Here is a 10,250-nt window from a genome sequence, read left to right on the forward strand (position 1 = left end):
CAATCCCAGGACCCCAGGATCAATAAATTGAGTCAAAGGCAGATACTCAACCACTGAGCTACCCAGGCACCCCTCATCGTTTTCTTTTTGGTGATAAGGAAATCTGTCTAACTAGTTTGACAAAATATTTTTTGAGTATTATCTTAATAATAATTTAGATAATTTAAGAGAATTATCTTAATAAGGTAGGAGGAAATCCTGGGATGATATTAACATTACTTAAGGAAGATAGAGCATTGTTTTATTTTTTAATTTAATTTAATTTTTTTTAAAGCATGGCTTTAGTTTCAACTAAATGCTAGTTAGCAAAGGTACTTTGTGCTACAAAAAAAGCTCAGGACTAGAGACATTCTGCTTCTTACTCTGCCACTAACTTACTAGGAGACCTCTGGAATGTCATCCACTCCCCTTTACCTTTAATTTTTCAGCTTTCATGGAGGAATTAGGAGTTCTGCAAGAATCTTTCCCATTGTTATGTTCTGTTGATGCCACACATTCATTAACAAGTGCAGCAGATGGTAGAGTGTATCCTTTGCATATCTCAAATTCAGAGAATAACTGGCATTGTTCTTGGGAAAGCAGTGGAAGAGGATGTTATGTCTTCATATGCTTTTTTTTTTTTTTTAGAGCATTGGAATGTCTATATTACAGTGTTGGCAGGATTGATAATATAGTACAGGTCTAAATGGAATTACATATGAGTAATCTTATGAATATATGCACAAAGTGGAGTGTGTGGTGTGTGTGTATGAGATGAATTTCTGGATTTTGACTCATTTCTCCAGTTACCTCCAGCTGGGGAAGATTAACCTATATTTTGCTGTTTTAGTTCATCCAAAACACATTGAACACAATAAAATTAGAGTTAGAGCCTCTGCTCCTGTCCTTGGCTCTGGGCTGAAAATGGCCCCATTTCAGGATAAATGGATAAAATAACCATCCTGAGTTTATCTTTAGAGTAACCTTCTTGTTCAATATAAACAAACCTTTTGCTCAAACTCCTATGTCTTTTCTTGAGTTCTTCTATCTTTGGCTTTAAGAAATAAAGGGAATGAAAAGAGAATAAAGTTATGAAAGGGCCAGAGATGGTATCCTGACATAAGTTCCATTTACAAAAAGAATTCATTCAGGAAATAAAAAAAAAAGTATCAGACACAAGGCAATTCATGACTAAGTCAACTATTCATTTGAAGAAGGAAAATGTGAGTAAAATAGAATTTTATTTTATTTTATTTTATTTTTTTGGTCTATACCAAAAAGTTGATCTAATACACCCATCTACATGGAAGTTTGTGGAAACACCTGGACTCAAGAAGGTGACTTCGAGCCCATGTCCTGAGCTGTTATAGGCAGGTGAGTGGAAGTTGCAGATATTATGCTGACCTGTTCTGTCAAAGTCTCTTTAGGATGCTCTAGCTTGGCCATGAATGGCCACAGCTCTTGGAAACATGCTGAATAGAATTTTATTTTTAAGATAAAGAGTATTCATGTTCAGGGAGAAGTTTAGAATTTTAAGGAGCTTTACACTTAATTTGTACACTATTTTTTAAAGTGATAAATAAGAAAGGGGCTGTTTTATAAAAGTAACCTAATATTTGAGAATGCCTTATAATGTGCTTCAGCTGAAGTTTAGCCATCTTATATTCGAATCTGCAAATATAGGGGAAAGTTAAAATCTAAATGTGAAGGAAAATTATTTTCTAAAATGAAGTTTGGATAGTAATTTAGCTGTGCTAACCCTTTTTTCTCTTTAAAGCATGAATCTGCTCATTGTACTTTTGAGTTGGAAAAGAAAACCATTTCACTTCTTACTCATATTTATTGTATTTTCTCAATGTTAAAACAATACAACTTTCAAAATGCCAAGATGTACAAAGAAGCATTGCACCCAAATAGTTAGAAAGTATGTATGAGATACTAAAACATCAACTGTTAGGCAACTGTTTTATTTCTCCAGTGTTAAATATCTTTTTTGAAACATCTAAATGTTTCCTGGCATGCTGAAAAAAATTGCTATTGGTGGAAGGATATTTTATGTTGTATCTGAATGCATTAGGGTGGCTTCTGTGTAGGATCAGGATTGAAAGACAGTGCTCTGAACATAGAAGTCAGAAGGGCTTTCTAGTTGTTTTGAGATCATTAGAAACACTTTGACAATCAAGCATATATATCCCTTTATCAACTTCTTGCTTTTCCCAGTCAACTCATTCTTCTACTCCTTATCCCACAGCCCCAGCCCCAACCCAAACACACACTTAAATTTGCTCTCACTAGTGGGCTTTAACTGAGAAAATTGATTGAGAAGGCTATCAAGTTCTCCCTATTGGTGTACAGGATCCATTTTAATTCTAAAGAAGAAAACTGCTGGGTGTCAACGATACTCACTAGGAAGCTTCCCAGGGGTAGGAGGATGGTATCGAATTTACTGGGATGCCATCACCAGGAAAAGACTATGAAACCACCTGGGCTCCTCCAGAATTCACTTTGGTGAGCCAGCTGGGCAACCTGTAAAATACTCGCCTGCAGGTAGCTGCCTACAGGAAACTCATTAGGAATGAATTTCACTGGGTATCCTTACTGCCAGCCCAGGGCAACTGGAACAAGAAAAATGAACACTCCAGAATCAAGGAAGAGACAACCTTCCTCCTCCAGGGTCCCTCATCTGTCCTCTATGGACAAAATCAACATTGTGCCAACTGGCAAGGGAGAAATGTTTCAGTATCACAAGCAGGCAATGAAGGTGGATTTGGAACTGGGAGGCAATGAGCTAATAACAAGCACACTCCTCCTTGTTATAGGCACTGAATCAGATTTGAATATAGTGGGATCAAAGAAAAATAAATCAGAAACCAGGATCATGTAGCCTTACAGTGTTTTTCAAAAGATCAGTTCAATCTTCACTGCTTCTGGGATTTAGGCTATAAGATGTTTATACATTCTTTGTATCTTTGGAAATAAGATATTATCAACCAAAGGACAAACCACTGATGGCCGTCATGATAGAAAATCAATGCCAGTTAGACTATGACATGTCATTGATTGGAATTTGCATCCTAGTTTCTGAGACGTTAAAATGTAAAATAAGATCTTAGGAGTTTGATTGTCTTAGGATTAATAAAATACAACTTGAAAACATTAAGCTTTGGTAGTAACCTCAGCAAAATTGTCCCTCATCTCCCTTTTTCCTTGCCCTTCTACTTATTCAAATATTTTTTTTTAATAAATTAATTTTTTATTGGTGTTCAACTTACCAACATACAGAATAACACCCAGTGCTCATCCCGTCAAGTGCCCCCCTCAGTGCCCGTCACTCAGTCACCCCCACCCACCACCCTCCTCCCCTTCCATCACCCCTAGTTCGTTTCCCAGAGTTAGGAGTCTTTATGTTCTGTCTCCCTTTCTGATATTTCCCACACATTTATTCTCCCTTCCCTTATATTCCCTTTCACTATTATTTATATTCCCCAAATGAATAAGAACATACACTGTTTGTCCTTCTCCAAATGACTTACTTCACTCAGCATAATACCTTCCAGTTCCATCCACGTTGAAGCAAATGGTGGGTACCTGTCGTTTCTAATGGCTGAGGAATATTCCATTGTGTACATAGACCACATCTTCTTTATCCATTCATCTTTTGATGGACACCGAGGCTCCTTCCACAGTTTGGTTATTGTGGACATTGCTGCTAGAAACATCGGGGTGCAGGTGTCCTGGCATTTCATTGCATCTGAATATTTGGGGTAAATCCCCAACAGTGCAATTGCTGGGTCGTAGGGCAGGTCTATTTTTAACTCTTTGAGGAACCTCCACACAGTTTTCCAGAGTGGCTGCTCCAGTTCACATTCTCACCAACAGTGCAGGAGGGCTCCCCTTTCTCCACATCCTCTCCAACATTTGTGGTTTCCTGCCTTGTTAATTTTCCCCATTCTCACTGGGGTGAGGTGGTATCTCATTGTGGTTTTGATTTGTATTTCCCTGATGGCAAGTGATGCAGAGCATTTTCTCATGTGCATGTTGGCCATGTCTATGTCTTCCTCTGTGAGATTTCTCTTCATGTCTTTTGCCCATTTCATGATTGGAACTTTATGGTCAACTCATATTCGATAAAGGAGGACAGACTATCCATTGGAAGAAAGACAGTCTCTTTAATAAATGGTGCTGGGCAAATTGGACATCCACATGCAGAAGAATGAAACTAGACCACCCTCTTTCACCATATGCAAAGATAAACTCAAAATGGATGAAAGATCTAAATGTGAGACAAGATTCCATCAAAATCCTAGAGGAGAACACAGGCAACGCCCTTTTTGAACTTGGCCACAGTAACTTCTTGCAAGATACATCCACGAAGGCAAAGGAAACAAAAGCAAAAATGAACTATTGGGACTTCATCAAGATAAGAAGCTTTTGCACAGCAAAGGATACAGTCAACAAAACTACAAGACAACCTACAGAATGGGAGAAGATAAAGGGCTAGTTTCCAAGATCTATAAAGAACTCCTTAGGGATCCCTGGGTGGTGCAGCAGTTTGGTGCCTGCCTTTGGCCCAGGGTGCAATCCTGGAGACCCGGGATCGAATCCCACGTTGGGCTCCCGGTGCATGGAGCCTGCTTCTCCCTCTGCTTGTGTCTCTGCCTCACTCTCTCTCTCTCTCTCTCTCTGTGACTATCATAAATAAATAAAAGAAAAAAAAAGAAAAAAAAAAAGAACTCCTTAAACTCAACACCAAGGATACTTATCCAAATCTTAATAATCTTTCTATATGTAGCATCTCTCCCAACTACCTCCATGAAGACTTTGATACTTTGTATTCCACTCTTCCCATTCCCTATAAAGTTGTCTTCTGAGTATACTTAATTATATTGACTCATATTATCCCCTAATTGTTTCATGCATATTAGACTTCTCTCCCCACCTCCATTGTAAATTCTTGAGGAAGCTTATTTGCAATTTTTATACATCTGTATGAAAAGTTTGATTGATGCAATCAATGACTTTGGTCAGCAAGGGAGAAATATTCTCATTCTGTTGATTAAAAATAAGTCGCCCAATCATGTCAGTATTTGTGAAGATTCCTATTTCTACCTGACTTCATACTTCAAGATGGGGTTGGTTGAGAATTTTGGCAATCATGAATATTTACAATTAGTTTGCATAGGAACTGAACTTTGGTTCATATTTTCAAAGGAAAAGCCAGAGCATGGTAGTATAAGATGAACATACGTTTGAACTTGGGCTGAATTGAGTGGCTCCTTTAGATCTTCCACAAACACATTTGCTCAAGTCTCTGGAAAGTATATTGTTACCTTGGAAATCAATTCAAGCTCATTGCATCTTCCTTTGCCTGAGATCTAGGTCAAAGGTAATTTTAATCGGCCAGCAGGTGCTACTTGACACCAAGGTCATTTCAAGCATCTCTATTAGAAAAGACATTTCCAAAGGCAGGGAAAGAAACTGATATGTGGCTTTTCCCACTAGAGAAATTACTTGCAATAAGTCACATTGGAGGATAACATATTTAAAAGGATATCCTTTTGTAAGAACAGATTTCAAGCACTTGCAGTGGTGACAGAGGGGAAGGTTGTTTTGCAATTTAATTTTCTACTATAAGAGTACAGCTTAAAATCTGACAACTATTCATAAACCTTATAAAAGGTCTTTTGGACAGCAAAGGATAGTAAGGGAGCAAAAGAGGAAGAAAAAAATCATCAAGTTTTTCACCTCAGTAGTGAATTAATTCCTTGACTTACTTTCTTGCAGAGGCAGGCCATAACTCTGGGGTACAGTAGGATTCCTCTGTTGTTCTCATATTTTCCTCATTGAATGTGTTGTTAATAAGAGTGGTGAATTTGAAGATTTGGGAGTGGGTCTTGTATTGCACCCATAATTTCATCAGGCCCTCCTTCTTGCTAACCATGCCATCGGCAAACCTATCTATTTGCTGAGTAATGAGAGTTAGGAAGAATAAGCACTTCTAATGCCATTTTGATTCCTTTAGCCTGGGGATTTTTTAAAAAAAATAAGTATGTGAATAAGCTTTATTAGAGTTCAATTTTGGGAATAGAAGATTAAGTAAGGATGGTTACCAAAGCAAAAATGATCCCTTCATTTCATTCTTACTTGATTTACTTGAAAACCTTAACCTTGAAAATTTAAAAGGTTGTTGGAAGAAGACTTTGGATTGGGATAAAGCTCATTTAAAAATGTTTTCCAGGTCATTTATTCTAGTTCATCAACATTTTATTTATTTATTTTTTAAAATTGTGTTTATATTCTGGGTCACAAGGTGGCAAGGGCTGTAATTCTTGTGAAATGCAATAGATCTTTGAGCCATTATTGACATTTTAGCTAGTATCACAAACTAAGAGGCCAGCCTCATCATCTTTTTATCCCTGAGATGGCCAGAGTCTGACACCTATGGGACCATTCTCCATTCATAATGTCTTCACATAAGAGATACTAGATATTACTGTATTTTCCCTCAATGCTTGGGTGCAGACTCAGGGTCTTTCTCAGCACAGAGCCCCAGGAAGCCACTCCTGAGCTATGGGAACTGGCTGGCAAGATGACACTTGTTAACTATCTTTGTAGTATATAGTGAGACATTGTGAGTGGGGGTGGTAGTAGTGGCCATTGTCAACACTTCCAAGTTTATAGTGTATTTTCACAGATACTCTTACATTTGATGAAACCATTATCTGAATAAGGTACAAATGAAGAACTGAAATATGTATACTTTGCTTAAATTTACTCAAACCTAGGACTTTAATTTTTTTTCATTTTTGCATATTTCTCTGATACTTTTAGAAACAGACATGAAGCAGTCTTTCCCAGAGCTGCATTTTCAGATCCCTCCATAGTAGGCTGGATAAAGAAGGGGGAAATGTCTGAAAAAAAAAATAGAACCATTATGTCTCCTCCTCACTGCTCCTGAACATGCATTTGATCCACACCAAGTGAACATTGCTTGAAGAAATAACACAGCCTATCAAAGAGGTCACTGAACAAATTGGTGGGATGTAGAAATGTCAGGACATATTGGAGACTTTCAAGAATTGAGAGCCAAAAAGTATTTACCTCTTTCAGTTTGTTTGAATATTTGGGAGCAATAGCTATGTTCAGTGGCCGGCAAGAAAGAGCCAGAATCAGAAGCTCTGGACTGCAGGACTATCTCTACTTCTCACCAAACCTCTCTCAGAATTGGTAGGTTGTAATACATAGAAGTGGATATAATTCCTAACTCACATTATCCAATGAAACAAATTTGGTTAAAGAAGAAAACTTTGTAAGTTCTAAATTGCCATGATAATGTTAATTGTGGTCATTACTTTGTGGTATTTTTGGCAGCATCAATAAATGATGGCTTTCTGCTCTATATTCTGTCTCTTGCAAATTCTCAAAACCTAATAAAAATCCTGCTTCTATTGCCTCAAGATCTGGCATCAGTTCAAATATGCAGTGTCGTCTACATTTATTTGAGAAAAAATATTTTTTCCTGTTAATTTCTCATTTTCAAAGAAAGGCAAATGGTTATTTTCCCAGCCTATCCTCTCCTCAAAAAAAAAAAAAAAAATCCCCCCCACCAAAAGTTTCTAAAACCATCATTTATGCTGACTCATGTATCAAGTGGTGGCCCTAAAACATCTTCATTCAGATTAATGGTGCCTGCAGTGTTTACTCCAAGAACAGTTGCTTGGATAAATAATCCATACTTCCAGAGAGCTGGCTTAGAACAAACTCACAGCAAGTCTCAAAGAAATTTGTACTTTAGAATATGGAAAACTTTATTGCTTTGAATGACAGGCTTTTAAAGTTTCTACAGATTAAGAATTCATACCCTGAATACTTCAGTTTTGAGTAGAATATTCTGATATTTAGACTCTTACCTTTCTTGTACTTTCATATCATCCACTTTACTAAGTTAGAAAGGTTGACCTTAATTTATACCCTTTTATATAAACAAACCCCAATGCGGAGAGCATGGGGCTTATAATAAATTGATGTGGATTTAAATCTCAGCTTTATCATCTAGGAAGAGTTTATTGGAAGAACTGTGTGACAAAGCTCTCTTCACATGTTAAAATTCTTGTCATTCTTAGCTATTATTATTTGTGATAGGTAGATGGGAAGTTTAAGAGAAAAATTAGAGAGGTCTTTCAAAGCACTTATATAGAAAGGCTATATATATTTTCCCCTACCCATTATAGAAAGTACAATTCTGAGCTTGTAAGGGCAGCTATCAAGGTGAGAGATTTTACATTTGACCTTTAAAAATAGAACATTTCTCACCAAGGAGTTGGGGCATAAAATATCCAATCCTGAAATAGGAAAATTATATGGGTGATGATGCTCAAGTATAATCTATATAAGGTTCAAAGGGATACAACATACGTGTTGTGCATATGAAGCCATTTTCATGCTTTCTAAAGCTCATTGCAGCATTTGAGCTTGTTGGCTGTTTGTAAGGCAAATCCTTCAGGGATAAATAAGGAAGTACTATGAGGTTATGTTAAGTAATCCTTATTTCTGCTATTCATAAATAGTCAAACAGCAGTAGAATCTGCTGCTCAAAACATAAGATCAATCCACTGAGTGTGCTGCCAAACTGCTTTCTAGAACCATAGGACACAAAGACAATGTCATGCAGAATTGTAAACAGTCATTCCATTAATTTCCCCAGTGATGAAATCAAATGAGGCACCAGAAGCAGAGTGACAAATCATTTTAGGATTGGAAAGAAAAACAATGTTAGCTTCACAATGAATAACCCTTTGAAAGCCATCTTTAGAAAGGTTATTTCAAGACAGGTATATTTGAAAACATATCAAAGTTTATATATTTGTGCATGTGTGTGTACAGAAAAAAAAAAGGGAGAGAGAAAGAGAGAGAGAAAGTAGGGGTGGAAGGAGAGAGAATGATTTCTCCCAGTCTATAACCACACATACACACCCACACCCCTTTTGTTAGCAGTCCTCCTAAATTGCTGTATTAAAACTATGTTCCTTCAATTACTATGGCCCTCCAATTATTCTATTTAAATTATGGTTTCAGAAGTAGAGATTTTAGGAGATGAGGAGATGTACTAATAACTTATGACAACATTACCTAGTCCTGTCTCAACCCTGTTTCCTTCTTGTTTCAGAAAGTAACATTCCGTAATAGAAGGGATTATCAGAAAGTTTAGTATTAACATGTCTAGAGAGTATCCAGATTATCCAATGAATATTTTTCAAGGGTTATTTTTTTTTCCCTCCATGACAATAAGCCTACTGGGAGCCAAGTAGCTGGAAGAATAGAAATCTCTGATGATCCACTCTGTATTCAAGACCCTGGGACAGCAGGATTCCAAACTGATAGACTCGCAGAGGCCATGGGCAGGTTTAAAGCAGCAGAATGCCAGATCTGATGTACATTTAAGAGATCATTGTGCCCTCTGGCCAAGATATCACCATTTTCCTCACCCCCCAGCCCCTGGTAACCATTATTCTATTATTTATTTCTACAAGATTGGCTTTTTTAAAGATTCCACTTACGAGTGATATCATATAGTGTTTTTCTCTATCTAGTTTCCCTTACCATAATGCCCGCAGGGTCCATCCATGGTATGGCTAATGGCCAAACAATATTCATATATATACACATACACACACATTTCTATATATACACACACATATATATAATATGTATACGCACAGAGTGATAGTGATACACATTCTATCTCTATCTATCATACTATGTCTATCATCTGTCACCCATCACATCTACTTTATCCATTGATGGACATTTAGCTGTTTTTATTTTTGGTTAAACATGAGAATGAAGTTATCACTTTGTTATACTATAATTATTTCCTTTTGCTCTATATCCAGAAATGGGATGGATGGATCACACAGTCGTTCTATCTTTAATTTTTTAAGCAGCTTTTTCCCATAGTACGTGCACCAATTTACATTCCTACCAATAGTACAAAAAAGTTTTCCTCTCTCCATATCCTTGCCAACACTTGTCATTTCTTGTCACTTTAGCCATTCTAACATCATTGTACTGTTAGTGATGTGGAGCATCTTATCATGTAACTATTGGCCATTTGTATATCTTTTTTGGAAAAATGTCTAGTCATTTCCTCTGCCCACTTTTACTATAATTGTCTTTTTTTTTTTTGCTATTGAATCATTTGTTTTCTTTATAAATTTTGAATATTAACCCCTCATTAGATATAGGACTTGTAAGTATTTTCTCTCATTTCA

The 10,250-nt window shown here is 36.8% G+C and overlaps 1 non-coding gene across 1 annotated transcript; it reads right to left on the reverse strand.

Moving 5' to 3' along the window:
* Positions 1–1,341: 1,341 nt before the first annotated feature.
* LOC144289494 (small nucleolar RNA SNORA44) lies at positions 1,342–1,454 on the reverse strand. Its single transcript, XR_013357365.1, has one exon. It is a non-coding gene; the product is annotated as a small nucleolar RNA SNORA44 (small nucleolar RNA).
* Between the last annotated feature and the right edge of the window lie 8,796 nt (positions 1,455–10,250).

Source organism: Canis aureus, chromosome 1, assembly GCF_053574225.1.
Source record: "Canis aureus isolate CA01 chromosome 1, VMU_Caureus_v.1.0, whole genome shotgun sequence".
NCBI classification, from domain to species: domain Eukaryota; kingdom Metazoa; phylum Chordata; class Mammalia; order Carnivora; family Canidae; genus Canis; species Canis aureus.